The 23,099-nt window shown below is 39.4% G+C and overlaps 1 protein-coding gene across 6 annotated transcripts in view; it reads left to right on the top strand.

Annotated features, from left to right (window-relative positions):
- The window catches only part of lingo1 (leucine rich repeat and Ig domain containing 1), a 139,290-nt gene that overhangs the window by 61,814 nt on the left and 54,377 nt on the right, over positions 1-23,099 (top strand). For 2 of the 6 annotated variants that reach the window (XM_012965852.3, XM_012965854.3), the window contains one exon: positions 14,493-14,612. The exons of the other annotated variants lie outside the window; for them this stretch is intronic. The gene's annotated coding sequence lies outside the window, so the exon portion shown is untranslated. The remainder of the gene's footprint in view (positions 1-14,492; positions 14,613-23,099) is intronic. 6 annotated transcript variants of the gene reach the window in all.

The following is a 23,099-nucleotide window of genomic DNA, read 5'->3' as shown; positions in this document are numbered from 1 at the left end:
TTCCAAAACATTGAAAAAAAACAACCCCTCTTGCACATTTCTATAAACTGAAACATGGCCACTCTCAGAAATGTATATTCCCGTAAATACACACAAAAAAGCTATTTTTGTAATACGTTTATATATGCAAAGAAACATACTATTCATATGCACATACACCCACTGTCAGATACTGTTAATTTTTATGTCTTCATGTTGCTCTGCAATGATTTACAGAGAAAAAAAACGTTTTGTTTTGCATTATATTTAAAGGAAACAGACACATGGAGATTCCTTGTGTTTTCATCTCTGCTTGTTAAGAGGCAGCAATTAAAAATGCCCTGTGTGTCACAGGGCAATAGACTCAAATGCTTCACTTGTATGCAAACTGTATTTGTGGTTGGCGCTCTAAGGGCTGGTAATGACTCACATTTGTCTGTATAGGATGCTAAGTGCTAATAAACTGATAGTGATCAGTGCTGCTACTTATAATGATAGTATTAGGAGCTCTCATTGCTTTCAAGAGATCTGGAAGCTGAGATAGATTGTTTCTCCTGGACAACCATTTTTCTCTTTTGTCCTTGTTTACTTATAAGCCTTTGTCTCTCGTATAACAAAAGCTCAGTGTCCCCTCCATGTAAGACAGCTGCGTGAGTATATGGTTTGTGATTGGGCTCCCGTTCCCTGGTGCGACAATCAAGTGGTTCAGTTTGCCTGTTCTTAGCTTTTGAGTACCTCTCACACCAGCCTCTGCTCAGTTCAAGTGGGAGATAATCCCACAGAGGCCTTTCGAAAATTGCTGCCTAATTGCTGTTCTTCACCCCTACAAATCAAGCACTTAACTTCTTCATAGCTAGAGGTAACATGTTCCTTTCTGGCAATATTTTGGTGTATTTACTACATTTATATTTTAAATACGGTGATGGTGTTTTTGTTTTCTTTCTTTTTATTGAGGTTGCAAGGGCCAGTAACATTAATTGCAGGTATTTATTGACACAGATGAAATGCAAACATTATGTTCCTATATGACCCTTTGTGACTGGCAGTTTTATATCTTCAACCCATAACTTCCAGGTAAACACAGATTCCTTAATGCAATGTGCTTTCATTGATTTAATTTACTACTTTATTGCAATGCTGAACCTCCACTAATCATGGCAGCAATTGGAATGCATCACAGTTGCGCTCAATAATATATCATCGCCCAGTCCCTTGCTAGAGCTGTTCGAGGTTCTAAATCAACTACTCTGTCCAGAATATTGGCAGAGGCCATTTTGTGTGCCTTGAATGTGTTGCTTGTGGACTTATTTTTGAATTTAAAGCTGATTCTAGTTAAGATTCAGCCAACAATAATTCATTATGATTGAATGAAGGTATTTTGCAGTAAACCCGTGCATTGAGGGGCATAATTAATGGTTTATGCACAGTGGAAGCAAAAATTGTTCTCGGTCTCGAATTGAAATATACAGACATATACATGTATATGTTTTTGGTTCTGTTGTACAAACATTTGGGGGATAGCTGTAATACATGGTTATAAATGACAAACTGGAGGGCATATTTTATGTAGAGCAATTATATATTAAAAGATGCTTCTTTCACCAGGAAGGCAAAACACCTGTTCAGCCTTTGGTAAAATCAGCAGAGGTATATTAAATTAAGGATATTATTTTTATGATCTGCTCAGTGAATTAAATCTAATTATACAATAATTTACACTAAGCGGTGGAAAAGTCATATGTATGTCAATTGTTATGCATCGTACTGTCAGTGATCTACAATTGTAAGTGCATTTTGATATGAATTCTTATCGTTTTGGATTTCAGTCAGCACCTTGTGGCCTGTAAATCAATACAAAGTAGTTGCCCCTTCAGTGATGTTCCGCTGTGTTAACTAACATGATGTATTCATATTTCCTTTACATGACTTTTTAATCAAAACTAAATGTCAGCAAAATACTCTGAAAGTTACTCATGGGTGCAGATTTAATAAAGGTCAACTTTTTTCCCCCTGTGCGAATTGAAGCAAAATGGCATTTTTATCAAGTATGAATATCTTTTTCCCCATTCATGAAAAGCCAAGTACCATGTGATATTTATTTCTGTGCACTTTGGCAGATTTATGTGTATTTTTTGAGTTGATTAAATGCATTCAACCCTTTCTTTAAATTTCAAGACCAAAAAACAAAGGGGCAGTAAACTTTTAAAACCACCATTAATAAAAGTGAGAACAATTAATAGAACTTGTGTATTCTGCCTAGCCTTTTAAATTAAAAAAAATGAAAAAATTACACGTTTCTTACATTTTATCATTTTAAATCACTAATGGAAAACTGGATTTCAGTGAACTTACTGCTCCCTGAACTTACTGCTTACTGTAATGTGTTCAAAGGGAGATAAAAAGCTCTCAATAAAAAAAATTCTTTCCTTCCCTAAGTTGTATCTTTTGAGATAAGGAGCCACTCATCAAATTAGTCAGCTACTTCTTCTGCGCAGAACAGAAAGTGTTAAATGGAATGTGGTTTCATTTTATTGTCCAGTGTAAAAATTAACAGAAACCATAGATATTTATTAATTTTAAAAATTGACAACATTTCTGCACAAGCCCCATTTATTAAGCTCATGTTAAAGGGATTCTGTCATGATTTTTATGGTGTACTTTTTATTTCTAAATTACACTGTTTACATAGCAAATAATTCACTCTACCATTTAAAATGTTATTCTTGAACCAACAAATGTATTTTTTAGTAATATTGGTGTGTAGGCAGCCATCTCTGTGCCTCAATCTGAGCTTTCAGTAGGCCAGCGCAGCACCTAAGAACTGCTTTCAGGTAACCTATTAGTTCTCCTACTCCCATGTAACTTAAGGAGTCCCAAGCTGGATTTGGATTTCTTACTATTGAGTGCTATCCTGATATCTACTGGGAGCTGCTATCTTACTTGCATTGTTTTGCTGATCGGCTGCTGGGAGGGGGGCGATATCACTCCAACTTGCAGCTCAGAAGTAAAGTGTGATTGAAGTTCATCAGAGCACAGGTCACATGGTGGTGGCACCCTGGGAAATAAGGAATATGGCTATCCCCAAATGAAACCTCAAAATGAAAAATAAAAAAATCAGTTTGTGTTTTTGAGGAACAGATTTTAATGCAGGATTCTACTGAAGAAGCTCTATTAACTTGTTTTCCCATGACAATATTCCTTTAAATAAGGGGGTAAACAGCATTTTTTTGTTATACTTTGGCCAGCTTTCATTATATTTAAAGGGATCTACCCCAGAAACCTAGTGTTCCTATTGTTTGACACTGTAAACACAGGGTCTTGTACCCACTTTGCAGCATATCAGTGAGCTGGTTGTTTATTGTTTTCATATTTGTTGAGCACATTGGTTGACACTGAAACTTTGTTGCTTTGTCATGCATGTCTTTGAGTTCATTTTCTTCATACTAAGATTCACATGAGCATGTATTTTTAATGAAATTGCCCTTTTCTTGCCAGTCTGCTATATACAATCATAGCTTTCTCATCCAGTCCTGGGCCAAGTTCTACTGGCACCCAGGGTCTAATGCGCATGCTGCTCGCCGTGAGTTTCCCCTCACCCCAATGCCACTTGTTGCTCACAAGCCCCCCTGTGCTGCCAGTACTGCTGCCCCCACTGTTGGCTGCCTCACTCATGTTTCCTGCACTGTTGAATAACTTACTGACCTCCAAATTGTGCCCCCATGCCATTGCGCCCTAGGCAACCCCCTAATCTGCCTACCCCTAGTTCCATCCCTGTTCTCATCTAAATAACTGATATTCCTACTGTGCCCTGTTCTCTGTTGTGTATCTTTGAAAACATGTTATGCGCTTGTCCTGATCTGTGTATTTTTTTGACAACCCTTTCCCTGAGTTGTTTTGAAAGCTCTGATATTTATGCTTAAAATGTGCTTCCTTTTTAGTAGACCTCAAAGAAACAGCCTTATTTATTCTGGAATTATGTGAACAGCTGTTATTGCACACAGACAGAAGACTGTCATCTAACCATGTGACTTGCCAAAGAAATGTTTTTATACCTCATGTGAACTAATTTAGGTTTGCCATTGTAAATGGGTGGAAAGCTTATGCAATCAAGTTTTTGTTTTTAATTATTTACTGACATCCTTTTGACATTTTTTTCTGTTTCTTTCAAACTGGAGAGTAGGTTGCATATATCCAGAATAATTAATATTTGTTTTAATGAGTCATGGGCTCTGGAGCAAGAAATGTAAAATATTTGCTTGGGAAGGTGGTCAAAAATCCTGCAAGACATTGCATTTATAGACTGTATGCACATATATGTAATGGTGCTATATGTGTTCTTTCTGTGTTGTGCGTATAAATAGAAACTTTAAATCCTTCATTTTCTAGCCTTGCTTAGTGCGTGTGTAACCACACAGTTATCCATCATGCCTAGTGTCACTTTATTGCTTTATCTACATTTTAAATAAGCTTGAAATTGAATTTCCTCTTTGACAGTTTACTTGTAAATGATTTTAGATGTTTTACACCAGTGGGCTACAATGTAACCCGTGTAAGCAGACTTCAAGTTAGGGTATCCTGACTTTTCTGTGCATATAGCTAATAGACTTTCCCCCAGAAATCCCCATCTCTCAAACATCAGCGTCATGGTTAAGAATTATTAACTGCCACATTGGCATTCAAGCTACCTTGGCTGGTCACATTTAGATAGATTGATCCAACTCAAATGTATCCTTTGGGACCAATTTGTCCAGCTACAGACTTGCTCTCACATGGGGCAGAATAGCTTATTTCCTCAGCTTGTGCTGTTGGTCATACCAGTATGTGGTTGGATATGTTCTCCTATTTACAAGTAATAGTGAGATTCAGTAGACTACATAGCACATATAGTACCATTCTTTGTGATTCTCAAAGGAACAGAGGACAGTTACATTTATCTCTAGCAGATTGTTGCATGCTCTGTTTTCACTTTAATAACTGAGTCCCATGATGAACCACAAAATAAGCACCTTGTTGTAAAAATCCAAAACTGTCTTTCGGGGCCAGAACTAGGGGTAGACAGAAGAGGCAGCTGCCTAGGGCGCAACTATTGGTAAGCTCTCTTTATTCATTGCCCCCGCCACTTGTCATTACGCTTGGGGGAGAGGTGGCAGACCGGGTTGCCTAGGGAGCCAGGTCGGCTTAGCCCGCCCCTGCTGTCTTTAGCAGATAGTTTTATGTAAGCACCCTTTGGAGCACCAAGGTCTGGTAGGTGTATCTTGTGTTTCCAGTACAGGAACCCTTCCTGAAATCTTGATGATTAACAGCTGACTGTAAGTTCCTCAATAAAGCAATGAATAAAATGTATAGTATACTGATAAATTTAGAAATAAATATTCACGATGGAGAGGGTCTAAACAAAATAAATTAAAAGCCAATTGGACACAATCTGGCACCCCTCATTAACTATCCAAAACTAAAGGGCAAATTTGTAGACAATTATGTATTTCTAAGTATTGTTATTATAAAAACAATGCACATTTTTCAGCTAAAATAATGAAGTATGAGCTAGGGATAGAATTTTTTTTCCAAATGCAGATTATGTATGTGTGGATATTTATCTTGATTGTAATGCTATGTTTACTTGCCTATTAAAATAAGATATAATTCCAAACAACTTTGAATGACACATTCCTTACAAATTTGTAATGGTTTTGATATTATTTGTATATAATTACCATTGAAAGCAGTGTCTGCCTGTCCTTTTCTGTTCTCTGCCCTGGTGGCTCTGGCATTTGAAAAAATGTAACACAAGGCAGCAAACTGACAGACTTGTCTTGCTGGAGGAGACTGGCTTTTGCAACATTGTTTAAAAAGTAACAACCAAGAGTTCAGCAAATGCTTCTTTCAATAGCAATTACATTTACAAATAACTTTTAAAGCACTGAAAAATTTGAATACATTTATATTGAAAATTTGCTTAGAATTATGTTTTATTTTATTAGGCAAATAATTATTTTTTGGGTTGACGTGTCCTTTTGCTGAGAGTTGTCCTGTGTAAGCCATGACTTTTACCAGACACAGAGCTTTTTGTGGTAATGCAATGACATCCCACAATGTGTAGGTTTTAATCACAGTTCTCTGTGTTAGAATCACATATTCTGAGAGTGTCTGTATTTCACCTGTGATTCCATAGCCAGTGTGCCCAGAAGAGGCAAAGAGTTCTGTGCAAGGGTAGGTTGTACATTCTGCATGAAAGGGTCACACACGCCAGAAATGTATCCCAATCTCTCTCAGAAATAACCATTCTAATAGCAAATGCTTTGCTCCCTTTGTGCCTTTATTGCTTCAGATATGTGAGATTCCATGGAAAACACAATAGATGTCAGCTGCAAAGGGAAGATTACATTAGAACTGTACCTGCATTATAAAAAAGCCAACAGTATTTGTAATTGTCTGTATTCTTTGTAATATTATAAAGATCAGCATCTGCTCTGGGGAAAATGAGTAAAACAGTTGGGAGTTATACAATGCACTGTTTTTCTAAGTACTAGGGAATTTTCTGGATGCCAGAACTCCTAAGCACCCTATACTAATTTATGGTGCCCAAGAATTATAACTATATGCCATATACAGTGGAGGAAATAATTATTTGACCCCTCACTGATTTTGTAAGTTTGTCCAATGACAAAGAAATGAAAAGTCTCAGAACAGTATCATTTCAATGGTAGGTTTATTTTAACAGTGGCAGATAGCACATCAAAAGGAAAATCGAAAAAATAACTTTAAATAAAAGATAGCAACTGATTTGCATTTCATTGAGTGAAATAAGTTTTTGAACCCTCTAACAAAAAAAGATTTAATACTTAGTGGAAAAACCCTTGTTTGCAAGCACAGAGGTCAAACGTTTCTTGTAATTGATGACCAAGTTTGCGCACATTTTAGGAGGAATGTTGGTCCACTCCTCTTTGCAGATCATCTCTAAATCCCTAAGGTTTCGAGGCTGTCTCTGTGCAACTCTGAGCTTGAGCTCCCTCCATAGGTTTTCTATTGGATTAAGGTCCGGAGACTGACTAGGCCACTCCATGACCTTAATGTGCTTCTTCTTGAGCCACTCCTTTGTTGCCTTTGCTGTATGTTTTGGGTCATTGTCGTGCTGGAACACCCATCCACGACCCATTTTCAGTTTCCTGGCAGAGGGAAGGAGGTTGTCGTTCAGGATTTCACGATACATGGCTCCGTCCATTTTCCCGTTAATGCGAATAAGTTGTCCTGTGCCCTTAGCAGAAAAACACCCCCAAAGCAAAATGTTTCCACCCCCATGCTTGACGGTGGGGACGGTGTTTTGGGGGTCATAGGCAGCATTTTTCTTCCTCCAAACACAGCGAGTTGAGTTAATGCCAAAGAGCTCTATTTTGGTCTCATCAGACCACAGCACCTTCTCCCAGTCACTCACAGAATCATTCAGGTGTTCATTGGCAAACTTCAGACGGGCCTGCACATGTGCCTTCTTGAGAAGGGGGACCTTGCGAGCCCTGCAGGATTTGAATCCATTGCGGTGTAATGTGTTTCCAATGGTTTTCTTGGTGACTGTGGTCCCTGCTAATTTGAGGTCATTAACTAACTCCTCCCGTGTAGTTCTAGGATGCTTTTTCACCTTTCTCAGAATCATTGACACCCCACGAGGTGAGATCTTGCGCGGAGCCCCAGAGCGAGGTCGATTGATGGTCATTTTGTGCTCCTTCCATTTTCGAACAATCGCACCAACAGTTGTCACCTTCTCTCCCAGCTTCTTGCTAATGGTTTTGTAGCCCATTCCAGCCTTGTGCAGGTCTACAATTTTGTCTCTGACATCCTTGGACAGCTCTTTGGTCTTTCCCATGTTGGAGAGTTTGGAGTCTGCTTGATTGATTGATTCTGTGGACAGGTGTCTTTTATACAGGTGACTAGTTAAGACAGGTGTCCTTAATGAGGTTGACTAATTGAGTAGAAGTGTCTAACCACTCTGTGGGAGCCAGAACTCTTAATGGTTGGTAGGGGTTCAAAAACTTATTTCACTCAATGAAATGCAAATCAGTTGCTATCTTTTATTTAAAGTTATTTTTTCGATTTTCCTTTTGATGTGCCATCTGCCACTGTTAAAATAAACCTACCATTGAAATGATACTGTTCTGAGACTTTTCATTTCTTTGTCATTGGACAAACTTACAAAATCAGTGAGGGGTCAAATAATTATTTCCTCCACTGTATATGGCAGGGAATCCATCTTTTTTTTTTATAAGACTTGTTCCCTCTACAAAAGACATGTTTCTCCATGTTTTAGGCCTAGGTGTTGTTGGGAGTGTTTTTAGAATATGTTTACGTCAGGGCCAACACTATATATAAAGTATAATAATAGGTGCATTCATATGCTGCCCCACTTCCTAGCCATCCAGGCTTTTATTCTAACCATGCTTGCGTGCTGAGCCATTCGAATTGCAAAGAGAGTACACCATGTTTTCCATTAGTAATAGCTAAACTTCTTGTCTAAAAGAACAGGTTCCTTTTTGCAAGTTATTTGCACTCTGCTGGAGCACATTCTGTTTTTTTTTTTTTCATTTTTCTATTTGACAGCCCTTCAGGTCAATTTCTTGCCTTTCCTTATGGCAGAAATGAACTTATTTGTATGTGAACGTATCTTTTCATAAATGTGATTTTTATGTTAGAGCAGGTGAAATGAGAGCAATACTTTAGCCTGTGAGTAAGGGATTTGTCACAAGATGCATAAGGCTATGATATAATGCCTTTTACTCTGCCTGTTCATGAGAATCTATGAGTGTCTTCCAGAAATATCTTGTTTGAATTCTCCAGGATCCTCTCTGTTAGTCATAGATGGCACCTGTCTGATTGTAGGATGTCACTAAATGGTAAATGAGTTATAATGATAGTCCTACAACAGAAAGCTGTGATATTTGATATAAAGGGATATGTGTGTCCCAGCAGGCTGTGTTTTAAGGAGTTGAGGAGAACTATTAATGATTACAAGCTGATGGCATACAGGAAATATTATTTGCTGTAGCCCTCCCTTTCCTGCAGACCACCACTCTTTACATTTACATACATGAGAAGTGCACCTCTACTCTGTGTCTGGTTCAAGCATGCAATTGTTACTGTACCAGCAATGCATTAATTTTATACCTGCTGCCAAATTATGTGACACAGTACCAGCACTGCTCATAAGTGGGAGAGCAAGAACCCTAGGAATATGCTGTATATAATTCAGGTCTCCATGAAAGTCTCCATATGTTGCAATGCAGGTTTCAGGGCAAGTTGGCAACCATCTCCTAGCACAACACCCTGGGATGATGTTTCGCTGCAGTCGTTCACAGGAAAAAGGAAAATTTGCAGGCAATGTATTTTGCCTCCCTCCAAACCTTGTGAGAAAAGGATCTATCTTACACATATATTTCAACTTTCTATAAAATGCAGAAGCAATACTTGACAAAGGTGCTCTAATTGGGATGTGTGTTTATATATATATATATATATATATATATATATAGCTCTTGAATCGCCCTTCCTTTGCTTCCTTCAGATGATCCAAGAAATGATCCAAGCAGCAAAAGCACCCAGGTGCCAAAACTTCTAGTGCCAGTGACATATATAGTCATGCCAAGTGACAAACTGAGGGCCAATCACCATAACATATCTACATTTGACGGTAGAATTGGCTACTCAGTACAGACCAGTAGCAATTTGCATATCAACAACATATCTCGATCAGTCACTTCTCCCTCCCATCAGGTTGCATTTAATATGACCAAATCTGAAGGAGAAACTGAAATATAGTTTAATACCCATTTATTTAAGAAATTAGGCATAGAAATAGGACTATTTACAGAAGCAGATAAAAATACGGTATAAACGAACCACAACTCATGTTTCTTGCTGTGTGTGCCCACTCTTTCTCAAGCGGTAACATCACAGTGTCATGAAAACCGTGCATATGAATAAACACGATTAGCCTAGTGCCCCTTCTGTGTTGCACTTGTAAGGTTACACAGGCCACCCCTAATAGTGCTCAGTGAATATTTACCATGGAAGATGAACATTATGCTACATATTAAAAGCCATACATCCATTGATACTGTGTGTCAATACTGGCATAAAAGGTTGAAATGTGTATGCTAAAATAGAAGAGAGATGTGTGATTACGTGTGCCAGCTCTTAAATAGAACAGAGAGCCCTGAGGGTGTAAGCAGTGGAACAGAAGCAAAGCTGATTGTGTGTTACTGTACTCGACAAGAGATGGAACAGTGATTGTGTTGATTCAATAATAGGGCAGTGTGTATTTTAATAACACAATAGAAGGTACAAGAGGATGCCTTGTGAATATTTATTTTCTAGAATAGAGGAGAAAGATTAGTGTTTGCTAGTGCTAAAATAGAAGAGAAAAGTGTATATGTGTCAGTACTGGAACAGGCAAGTAATTCCAGTGTGTGTTTGTGTGTCAGAACTGAGATAGAAGAGGAGGAGGTTAGTGTTTATACATTCTAGAATAGAAGAAGGAGGTGCATGTTTCAGCGCTTTAAATGATGAAGAATTGGCTAGAGTAGTTTCAGGGATAGGGATAAGTAGCTACTTTCCAAATCACCTAAAGATATCGTAGCATACCCTCTTGTTCTCCAGAAGTTCACTTATCTGGGTATGTGCTTTTTTTGTTTTAATTAAGTCATTTCCGTGTTTTTGTTACTTATTGCATAAAGAAAATGGTACTTTCATTTTCATATATAAACCCCAGTGTAAACGAAAATCGAGTTCTGTGCATGCACTGATCTGAAACTTTTTTGACAGATTTATCCAGGCCTGGACTGGCAATCTGTGGATTTGGCAAATGCCGAGGGGCTGCTGTAAGATGCCACAGGCAGAGTCCCTATGTATTGGGCTGGTGGGAGGCTGTTTGGGCCTCTGTGTACAGGCATATTTTGAATAACAGTCTGGGTATGCAGTAGAGAGAGGGGGATTTTTTTTTTTTTTTTTAACTTATTTTATCTTTTTCTGCCTTAAAGGGATTCTGTCATGATTTTTATTATGTACTTATTATTTATAAATTACACTGTTAACATAGCAAGTAATTTACTCTACCATTTAATATTTTATTCTTGAACCAACAAATGTATTTTTTTAGTTGTAATATTGGTGTGTAGGCAGCCATCTCAGTGCATTGTTCCTGTGTCTGAGCTTTCAGAAGGAGTGAGAGCTACACATTAGAACTGCTTTCGGGTAACCTATTTGTTCTCCTACTCCCATGTAACTGGAGGAGTCCCAAGCTGAACTTGGATTTCTTACTATTGAGTGCTATTCTGATATCTACTGAGAGCTGCTATCTTGCTACCTTCCCATTGTTTTGCTGATCGACTGCTGGGGGGTGATATCACTCCCAACTTGCAGCTCAGCAGTAAAGTGTGACTGACGTTTATCAGAGCACAGGTCCTATGCTTGTGGCACCCTGGGAAATGAAAAATATGGCTAGCCCCATGTGAAATTTCAAAATAAAATATAAAAAAATCTGTTTGTGTTTTTGAAAAACAGATTTCAATGCAGGATTCTGCTGGAGAAGCTATATTAACTGATGTGTTAAAAAAAATCCCATGACAGTATCCCTTTGAAGATGAACTATCTGTTTAAAGCTGACTTGCCTAGAATCTAACACCATGTATTTAAAGCACAAGAAGAGTGCAATCTTTTAGGCACCCCCTTACTAGTGAATACAATCGCTAATTCTGGAAAAACACACCAGACCAGGCTATAATACTGCAAGTCGCACCACCATCTTCTATTTCACAGATGATGGGTATGCAGTGTGCACAGAAATATGCCACCTTTTTAACAAATTGAAACATCATTGAATTACATTCCTTGTCCTTGAGTAAGCACAAGCCAGAAATGAGGCACCCTCTTGTTGCTTTTTTTTTGTTGTTGAACATATGCATATCGTTTGCACTTGGGCAAATGGGCATTTGTTAGGGAAAAGGGCAGCAAAGGACAAGGACTAAAGTACTTAATTAATACCCATCTGCTAAATTAATCTTTTTAGCTTTATCTTACATAGACACACATTACTTGGCTGGTGCTTAAGAGACTATCCTCCCCATGTTCTAATCATGTGTTTTTGCCTTTTCACTACCTTTTAGACATGATTGTTATTTTCCCTTATTTGTGCTGCTCATATTATCAGTGTCCAAACATTGTTGCCAATTATTTCTTATCAGTATTCACAAAACTTGTAGTTTTAAACTCCTCTGATGAAAAGTGTGAAAGTATATGCATTTGAGGTATAAAACCTTGCCTAAATGTGGCAGTAGTTTCAGGTTTCCACTAGTGCAGGGTTCTCAACCTATGGGTCGCGACCCCTTTGTGGGTCGAATAACCCTTTCACGGGGGTCGCCTAAGACCATTTTTCCGATGGTCTTAGGAATAATTTTATGGTTGGGGGTCACCACAACATGAGGAACTGTATTAAAGGGTCTCAGCATTAGGAAGGTTGAGAACCACTGCACTAGTGGGTTCAGTTAACTGCTGCTACTCATCTTGAAGACCACTACAATGTGTATGTGTGATACTACCCAATTCAAAGTACTGGGTTAGAAGTGTGCATTATTTTATAACTGATAACTCTTTAATTTCTGCATGGGTGTAAACGGGCGGGCCAAGCCGACCAGGTTCCCTAGGCAATCTGGTCGGCCACTTCGCCCCTGCACCCACACGCGACGGGGGGGGGGGGGGGGGAAGGAGTAATTTTGCACCCATTATTGCACTTACATTAGATTCATTTCCAGAACACCCATACATTTTTTAGAGTACACTCATGGAAAAACACATCTGTTTTATTGCTTGAGTAATGAATTTGAACCTGTTTAGCCTATCTTTTTATTTGTATTGCTTTTTCAGAATTTTTTTACTTTGATTTTGGCAGTGTGTCTTGTATCAGTCCTGGAGCACTAGTGGGTGGTTGGAGTTTGCCTGTAGATTAAATAGATAAAGAGGACGCAGATATCTGTGTGTGGAACTTATGGCAAATATGTTGAGTAGCTTAACTATGGAATAACAGAAGTAGCTTGTGATGTTGTCTCTTGGTGTGTGTCCATTTAGAAATAGATGTTCATCAATGTGAGTATTGATAAGCTGCCTGTTCATTTTATTGCCTATATGGAAACACAAGGAACGCACATATAGGTATAGACTAGCTGAGCAAGCTTTGATAGAGCCAGTAAAGATGCAGATTCATTGGGTGTCTGCCCCTACGAATGAGATGAAAATGTTCATAATGCAAGCAGCACAAATGAAGAAAATAGAACCTGTGTCTAAGGGTTTATCTGTTAATTATAGGTAGTGAAAGCATAAATCCACAGAAGGATTGATTAGCACGTGCTGAAACAGGCTTCTGGGAAGATGGTTCCTGGCCCACTGATTCACAGTAAAGTGTTCTTGTGCAAGATTAACTAAAAAGACTCAACAGATGGGTCTTAAAATAGGATTGAGAGGTGCTAATAGAAGGAGACAGCCAATGTGCAGTGGTAATGCATCTCAAACATGCGGGGTAATCAGTAAGTAGGCCTGTAGCTGAGAGAGCCTTCTTGTTGTAATCAGAAAATATATACACATATATTTTTTAAAAAAAAAGTGCTAGTGGCAAATTGGGGTGAAGTGAGTAAGATCAAAAGGCTAGCATGGTGCTAAACAATGAATAGATTTATCACCTCTTTAAAAACATTTACAATAAATAAAGAACAGAAAAACAGATGACTTGTCCACACACAAGAGCGAGTAGCTGCAGTAATGTACAGAACAGTGAGACATTGAAATGTTTATCCTGGTTTAACTCTATTTACAGATTAACAGGAGCATTTTTGTGGGGCACACTACTGCCGAACTGGAACTGATGATGCAGCCTGTAATTAGGGGCCCCATATTACCTTGCTGCTCTACAAGCCAGCTATTAGGCTTCCTTTATTCATTATACATACATGTGTGACTAGTCTATTTTTTAATATTAAGCGTTTATTTAACACTTTTGGAGGTGACAATTTCTTGTTTTCTGGTTTACTCAGTGATAAGTGATGGAGATGATTAGGATCAACTTTAACAGAGACATACACACATTAAATGGATGCTTATTGCAGTTGAGGACAACTTGCTGAGTGTTCTCTCTATTTATGAAGTGATTATTATTAGCTTGATACATTTTACTGTACACATTTTAATAATCAGAGCTTGCTAGGATAACATAACTGCGCTTAACTTTGACATTTTAGGAAGAACACAGCACTGCAGCAGGCAGGAGTACTAAATACGCAAAAGTATCAGAATTCTCAAAGGCTGAATGTGTTTAAATCAAGTCATGGAAAAGCTATCCTGCAAAATTATTGCAATTATTTAAGTATTATTTTATAACTAAATATGTAGAAAAAATTACTTTGTAAAAATTATGTTCTCAAAATGTTTAGGAAGTAGGAAAAATTGTTTAGAATTGTTTATATACTGCTTTTCTCCCATAGGGCATTACAGGGTTTTGACAGCAATCACGGAAGCTGTGATAGGGGCCTGTTGCCACATGTATCAGACCAGAAATTCCCAGGTATATACGCCGCTTCAGCTGCTGATCATTTAATCTCAAGGTCAGTTCCTCACTATAGTATAGTATACTACAATATTTTTTACAGTTTTTCTAAAATGTAGGTTTCTGGTTTCTGGATGTGCACACTTTTCATAGGTATTCTGAGCTAGTCCTACACCCCAAACACCAGGGAGTTCAGAGCTGTATATTATTATCATTAACATGTATTTATAAAGCGTCAACATATTCTGCATCACTGTACAACAAGTGGGTTTCATACATTGGACATACAGATTACAAACAAAAAACAACTGATAACAGAGGTAAATAGGGCCCTGCCTAAAATAGTATATGCCATGTTGCTTTTTAATCTTAATGCTATTCCTTTCTTTAGAACATTTCACATTATCTCATACCTGCATCCCCTGTTCTCCCCCCTCTTTTATGCTTCCCCTCTTGGCTGGTTTATGTTCTGCTGTGTAAACATGCAAAATGGCAGGCACAGTCACTATAAAGGTTTTAGCAGGTGCTGACAAAAACATCCACACTATTTGGATATACGTATGTCTTTAGTCATTTAGCACTACTTATCTAAACAGATAGATATAGGGTTGCTTCATATTTACCTCATTATATATGCAAAAAAGCATGTAATAATCTCTCCAGTGCTGGCAAATATTTGCAGAGGACACAAGGACATCCCTTGAGATTAGAAGAAAGGAAGTTCCATTTTAGGGTGTGAAAAGGATTTTTTGAAGTGAGAGCTGTGAAGCTGTTGATTTCTCTCTTTGAAACCAAGCAGCTGCATTGGCAGGTGAATTTACCAGTTTTTAGAAAGGGTTGGATGCATTATTAGCAAGTGAGAAAGTACGTCACTGAAATGAACTCTTAGGGGCTGATTTATTTTATTTTTTGTCACACAATTTTTTTTCTGTTTTTTTATACCAAAAATAAGATTTGCATTTTTAATTTTTTGTTTAATGTTTTCATTAAAGAAAATGTAATGCACGGCACGGCAGAATCCACTATGCGACGATCGATCCTAGCCTGACTCCTTCCTATACATAAGGAAGGCTAGGATCAATCAATCGATGGTCGCATAGTGGATTCTTCCCTGCATCGCCGTATCGCCCTATTTCAAATGAAGCATTCAAAATGGTGTGCAGGATAGGGCAATTTTTTGGGCAGGGTAGAATAGATTATTTACTAAAAAATTTTTAGTGTTACTTTTCCTTTAATTAGATATTTTGGTTTGAAAAATTATTACGAATAAAAAACTGTGCAATTTAAAAAAAAAAAAAACTCAAGTGATGTTAGAACATGACTGTGTCTTTTTGTATGGAATCCCCTAACTTCGATATAATAATTTATAATAATTATAATTTATTAAGCTTTGATTAATTATAAACAGATCCTTAGTACAAAGTTGAACAGGGCTAGTCAGTAAAGGTCTTTTTATTTTATTCCTGAGGCAAATTGACAGACAATGGCTTTAGATGGGGGTGGGTTGAGTTTCTTTTGGATCAGCTTGAAATCATGTACTTTAACAAAAGGTTGTACCTGATGGAAATTAGCTTGCCTTCTGTTTTTGCAGCGACTGCCCTCTCTTACTGATCTGCAAGCTACATCTCACTTTGCACCCGATGCTCCGCTTTATATTACTGAGTCATTCCCTCAGTGCCAGTGTTCCTCCTGCTATGAAGTTAGGTTAGAACCTTGCCTCAGATGGTAGTGCATATTAATAGGGCACGTAAAAAGTGGTTTGTTTTTTCTTTTACTTGCCATTAGTCTATTCTAGTGCAGAGAGTGGTTACAGGTTTTGGTCAGCCCGCCTCAAGCAAAAAGGGGCTTAAAAATACCTAAGGTCAACTCCATTCACCATTTTTGTATGTGCATTTTTGGACACCTTTCATCATGTTACCTATGCCATGACTGAAAGCTTCTGTAGTAGGGGAACTAGGATCTATAATGTATTCATTTCTCAGGAACAGTAAAGGTTAAAAAATAACCCCCATTGAAACCCTCATAAAAAAGTAAGGAAGAAAGCAACAAGTATTTGATGTTGATCTAATAGAATTATGGGATACTTGCACTGATGTCTAATGTTTCTTATATTGATAGAACCAGATCTTATACTCATGATTCTTCTTTGATCCAAGAATTAGGATAATTCTATGTGCCGTACTCAGTACTGCATATAGTATAATCTATATTCTTCTATTTAAAGGACAAGGAAAGGTTAATATAAATTAAAAGTAAGTCTAAAGGCATTCCTTTTAAGTACTTACTGCATATCTAAATTCCCAGATCCCTGCTTGCTTCTCTGAGATATGGTGCTGGCAGCCTACAGCAGTGTGAAGACTACAGTGACATCACTGAAATCTCTCTCCCCTTCCTGTAGGTGCCAGCGGCAGCCTTCCTATTCTCTGAGCATGTGTGTAACTTGATCCTGTCTCCTGTTCTGAGCTAACCATACCCACCAGCCAAACTATAGGCCTGTTAGTCTGACGTCAGTAGTAGGAAAGATTTTGAAAGGGGTAATAAGGGATAGGGTACTTGAATACATTGCAGTTCACAATACTATCAGTTTGTGCCAGCTTGGTTTTATGCGTAACAGATCTTGCCAGACTAATTTAGTCGCCTTTTATGAGGAGGTGAGTAGGAACCTCGATGCTGGAATGGCAGTTGATGTCATCTACTTGGACTTTGCTAAAGCGTTTGATACAGTACCTCACAGAAGGTTAATGATCAAATTAAGGAATATTGGCCTAGAACAGTGCGGCCCGCGACCCCCCTCTGTGTGGCCCCCCACCTGTCTGACTGCTTTGATGGTTTACCCTTGTATAAGCTTTAAATGGTATCAGTACTGAGATTAACAGCCCCCCTGCATGGTTCTCACCTCAGATTCAGGCTGTAATCCCTCTGTATTGTTTAAACTTGTAATCCCCTGTACTGTTCACACCTTTTAATCTATGCATTGTTTACCCCCTGCAGTGTTCACACCTCAGGCTCAGGCTGTAATCACCCACATTGTTCAACTGTTCACACCTCAGGCCTGTGTGTAGGCAGCATAAGGTAGGCAGAGTATGGCACTTAGGCAGCATGGGGCAGGGAGGGTATGGCACAAACAGGCAGCATAGGACAGGGAGGGTATTGAACACACAGGCAGGGTAGGGCAGAGTATGGCACACACAGGCAGCATATGGCAGGTAGAGTATGGCACACAGGCAGGGTAGGGCAGAGTATGGCACACACAGGCAGCATATGGCAGGCAGAGTATGGCACACACAGGCAGGGTAGGGCAGAGTATGGCACACACAGGCAGCATATGGCAGACACAGGCATCATAGGGCAGGCAGAGTATGGCACACACAGGCAGCATATGGCAGACACAGGCATCATGGGGCAGGCAGAGTATGGCACACACAGGTAGCGTAGGGCAGGCAGAGTGCTACCCTATGCTGCCTGTGGGAGGTGAACCTGGCAGGGGTTTGTTCCGGGAGTTTGTTAGCAGTTGGAAATAGCCAGTAAATGGTCCCTAAGGTGTGTAATTATGTACTGGGGGCTGCTGTGCTATCCACAGGGGAAGAGTCATATGGATTTTAGGGTGTGTCCTAATATGACATAATATAATTATTTCACATATGAATGATGGTTGATATCCCTGCAGTGAGGACCAAGCATTTGGGTTTTTGCTGCACTACCACCATTGTGATAAAATGGGTGTGGTTTGAAGTGGGTGTGGTTTAAAGGGGGGAGTGGCTTCCATTAGCGGCCCTCCACCATGTATGCGCGAGAAATTCCGGCCCTCAGCACCGCAGAAGTTGGACAGCACTGGCCTAGAACATAATATTTGTAATTGGATAGAGAACTGGCTGAAGGATAGAGTACAAAGAGTGGTGGTAAATGGAACATTTTCTAATTGGACCAGTGTGGTTAGTGGAGTACCTCAGGGGTCAGTCCTTGGTCCTTTGCTTTTTAACTTGTTTATTAATGACCTGGAGGTGGGCATAGAGAGTACTGTTTCTATTTTTGCTGATGACACAAAATTGTGCAAAACTATAAGTTCCATGCAGGATGCTGCCGCTTTGCAGAGCGATTTGACAAAATTAGGAAACTGGGCAGCAAACTGGAAAATGAGGTTCAATGTTGATAAGTGCAAAGTTATGCACTTTGGTAGAAATAATATAAACGCGAACTATCTACTGAATGGTTAGTTTGTTGGGGGTATCCTTAATGGAGAAGGATCTAGGGGTTTTTGTTGATAACAAGTTGTCTAATTCCAGGCAGTGTCATTCTGTGGCTACTAAAGCAAATAAAGTGCTGTCTTGTATAAAAAAAGGGCATTGACTCAAGGGATGAGAACATAATTTTGCCGCTTTATAGGTCCCTGGTAAGGCCTCACCTTGAGTATGCGGTGCAGTTTTGGGCTCCAGTCCTTAAGAAGGATATTAATGAGCTGGAGAGAGTGCAGAGACGTGCAACTAAACTGGTAAAGGGGATGAAAGATTTAAACTATGAGGTTAGACTGTCGAGGTTGAGGTTGTTTTCTCTGGAAAAGAGGCACTTGCGAGGGGACATGATTACTCTGTACAAGTACATTAGAGGGGATTATAGGCAGTTGGGGGATGTTCTTTTTTCCCATAAAAACAATCAGCGCACCAGAGGTCACCCCTTAGATTAGAGGAACAGAGCTTCCATTTGAAGCAGCGTAGGTGTTTTTTCACGGTGAGGGCAGTGAGGTTGGGGAATGCCCTTCCTAGTGATGTTGTAATGGCAGCTTCTGTTAATGCCTTTAAAGGAACAGTAACACCAAAAAATGAAAGTGTTTTAAAGTAATTAAAATATAATGTACAGTTGCCCTGCGCTGGTAAAACTGGTAAGTTTGCAACAGAAACGCTACTATAGTTTATATAAATGAGCTGCTATGTCAACACGGGGGCAGCCATTGAAGCTGGGAAAAAGGAGAAAAGGCACAGGCACAGAGCAGATAACAGATAAGCTTTGTAGAATATAATGGGGTTTTATCTGTTATCTGCTAAGTAACCTGTGCCTTTTCTCCTGTAAATGGCTGCCCCTGTGGCTACACAGCAGCTTTATTATATAAACTATAGTAGTCTTTCTAAGGAAAACACACCAGTTGTACCAGTACAGGGCAGCATTACATTATATAGTAATTACTTTTATACACTTTCATTTTTTGGTGTTACTGTCCCTTTAAGAGGGGCCTGGATGAGTTCTTGAACAATCAGAACAATCCTGTTTATTATTGCTTGCTTACTACTTGGTTTTCATAACTTCCCCCTCTGTCTTTGCTCTGTGACTAATTAAAGGCGAGAAGTTGTCATTTCTCAGCTTTTTGTGTCTCTATCACCTTAGTATCACCTCCATCTAACTGTTTCACTTCTAAACTCCCAGCGCATCTCCCTTGCTACTCCTCTCTCTCAATCTTTTCCAGTTGCCTTTGCAGTTTGTACTGCCCCTTTTTCTCCGATCGTTGTCTCATTTCCACTTGATAGTTCCCTGCTTGTAAATGGCACATAGTAGCACAGAACAGGGGAACATTATTATTACTTTTGTCTTCAAACCAGCAGGCAGTGTCAATAACATGCCACCTGCATCCCTTTCCTTTAGCTGTAAGTGGCACTTCTCTGTGTATTCTCCGCACTGTATTAGCTGTGAGTAGCACTTCTGTATGTATTCTCTGCACTGCATTAGCTGTGAGTGGCACTTCTCTGTGTATTCTCTGCACTGCATTAGCTGTAACACTTCTCTGTGTATTCTCTGCACTGCATTAGCTGTAAGTGGCACTTCTCTATGTATTCTCTGCACTGCATTAGCTGTGAGTGACACTTCTCTATGTATTCTCTGCACTGAATTAGCTGTGAGTGGCACTTCTCTATGTATTCTCTGCACTGCATTAGCTGTGAGTGGCACTTCTCTATGTATTCTCTGCACTGCATTAGCTGTGAGTGACACTCCTCTATTCTCTGCTCTGCATTACCTGTGAGCGGCACTCCTCTATGTATTCTCTGCACTGCATTAGCTGTGAGTGGCACTCCTCTATGTATTCTCTGCACTGCATTAGCTGTGAGCGGCACTCCTCTATGTATTCTCTGCACTGCATTAGCTGTGAGCGGCACTCCTCTATGTATTCTCTGCACTGCATTAGCTGTGAGTGACACTCCTCTATGTATTCTCTGCACTGTATTAGCTGTGAGTGACACTTCTCTATGTATTCTCTGCACTGCATTAGCTGTGAGTGGCACTTCTCTATGTATTCTCTGCACTGCATTAGCAGTGAGTGACACTTCTGTATGTATTCTCTGCACTGCATTAGCTGTGAGTGGCACTTCTCTATGTATTCTCTGCACTGCATTAGCTGTGGGTGGCACTTCTCTATGTATTCTCTGCACTGCATTAGCTGTGGGTGGCACTTCTCTATGTATTCTCTGCACTGCATTAGCTGTGAGTGACACTTCTCTATGTATTCTCTGCACTGCATTAGCTGTGAGTGGCACTTCTCTATGTATTCTCTGCACTGCATTAGCTGTGGGTGGCACTTCTGTATGTATTCTCTGCATTGCATTAGCTGTGGGTGGCATTTCTGTATGTATTCTCTGCACTGCATTAGCTGTGAGTGACACTTCTCTATGTATTCTCTGCACTGCATTAGCTGTGAGTGGCACTTCTCTATGTATTCTCTGCACTGCATTAGCTGTGGGTGGCACTTCTCTATGTATTCTCTGCACTGCATTAGCTGTGAGTGACACTTCTCTATGTATTCTCTGCACTGCATTAGCTGTGAGTGGCACTTCTCTATGTATTCTCTGCACTGCATTAGCTGTGGGTGGCACTTCTGTATGTATTCTCTGCATTGCATTAGCTGTGGGTGGCATTTCTGTATGTATTCTCTGCACTGCATTAGCTGTGAGTGACACTTCTCTATGTATTCTCTGCACTGCATTAGCTGTGAGTGGCACTTCTCTATGCATTCTCTGCACTGTATTAGCTGTGAGTGTCACTCCTCTATGTATTCTCTGCACTGCATTAGCTGTGAGTGGCACTTCTCTATGTATTCTCTGCACTGCATTAGCTGTGAGTGGCACTTCTCTATGTATTCTCTGCACTGCATTAGCTTGAGTGGCACTTCTCTATGTATTCTCTGCACTGCATTACCCACTTGGCTGTGCACACTGTAATTGCTTCTGCAGGGTGTTCTCTATGAAACTCACATGAGAGTATCTATTTCACTTTCTGGTTCTGAAGAGTATCTCTCCGCATCACGTCATGTATTTCAGTGCCCTATGCTACTTAACACTGCACTTTACTAACTTCCTCTTCCTTAACCCGCTCTTAGCTCATTTTCTCATTCTTACCCTTCTGAGCATCTCATTTACTTTTTGTTTGCAAGAAAACACCATCTCATAATACTTTAAACATCAGTTCCTTTCCTGCCTATGCAGAAAGCTAGCCCTTAATTCATTTTAAAATTACGTCCTTAGCTGTAGAACATCATTTGGTTCTCTTACTGTAAAGTGTAATTCCACCTGCTATCTGTATCATTTCCTGCCTCTATGTCCTGCAGAGCATTTCTTACGAATATCTCTCACCCCTGCAGGGAAATTGTCATTTTATCACTGCAGAGCATCATAAGCTCTTCTTTTTTTTCCTGAAAACCGATCTTCTATTTCATAGTCTGTGTTTGCATATGCCTATTCTTCTCTACATGTCTCACTATACTGTATCACTCTCCCTTCCATCTATCTCCCTCCTTTTCCCTCCCTCCCAATTCTTCACTCCTCCTCTCATCATGCTGTAATTACACACAGATCAGTCGGTAATCTGTGATACGCTGTGATTACACATTAGACTGTGTGACTATCAAGACATTGTTTAGCACTGACAGTCTTTTAGCCCAAGATGTCTCTGCACCTCTGTACTCTTTCCTTAGACATACTCAAACTCATCAATATTTATGGGATATATCATTTTGCATGCTGTGTCTTACCAGACCCAGAATGTAGCCCAGGGATCTGCAGCTTTTTAACACATTAATAAATAGCAGCATCCAGAACCCCTTCTGCATTTGGATGATGCAGGAGATAGACCAGTTGGGTCCAGACTGATGAACAGTTTGCATGTATTTGGTCATTTTCACCAAGGATTTGTAGGATTTTATATAGGTTTCATAGTTAAAATGCAGAGGAGCTCGGTTTTATACTGCCATGATACTTGGCATCAGAAAATATGAAGGTCATAGGATAAAGCTGTTCCTGTTTTTCCTTACCACAAGGGAATTATTTCATGGGCCAAACGTTGTAAAATGCAAACTAAAATCTCAGGAGCAAACATTAAGTAGAATAATATAATTCATAATATATTATTCCAGTTTTGAAATATCAACTAGTATTAATCACAGGGATTGTAGATTATTGGGGTAAAGGTAAGAAAGAATATCAGAAGGGCCTTACAACCATATAAGTAAAAAGAACTAGTAGAGGTTCACTTATGGTGGCAGTGGAGCATTTACACCATGGAAAAGAGG

The sequence above is a fragment of the Xenopus tropicalis genome, chromosome 3 (assembly GCF_000004195.4).
Source record: "Xenopus tropicalis strain Nigerian chromosome 3, UCB_Xtro_10.0, whole genome shotgun sequence".
Taxonomy (NCBI): domain Eukaryota; kingdom Metazoa; phylum Chordata; class Amphibia; order Anura; family Pipidae; genus Xenopus; species Xenopus tropicalis.
This window is presented reverse-complemented; position numbering and strand designations above follow the sequence as displayed.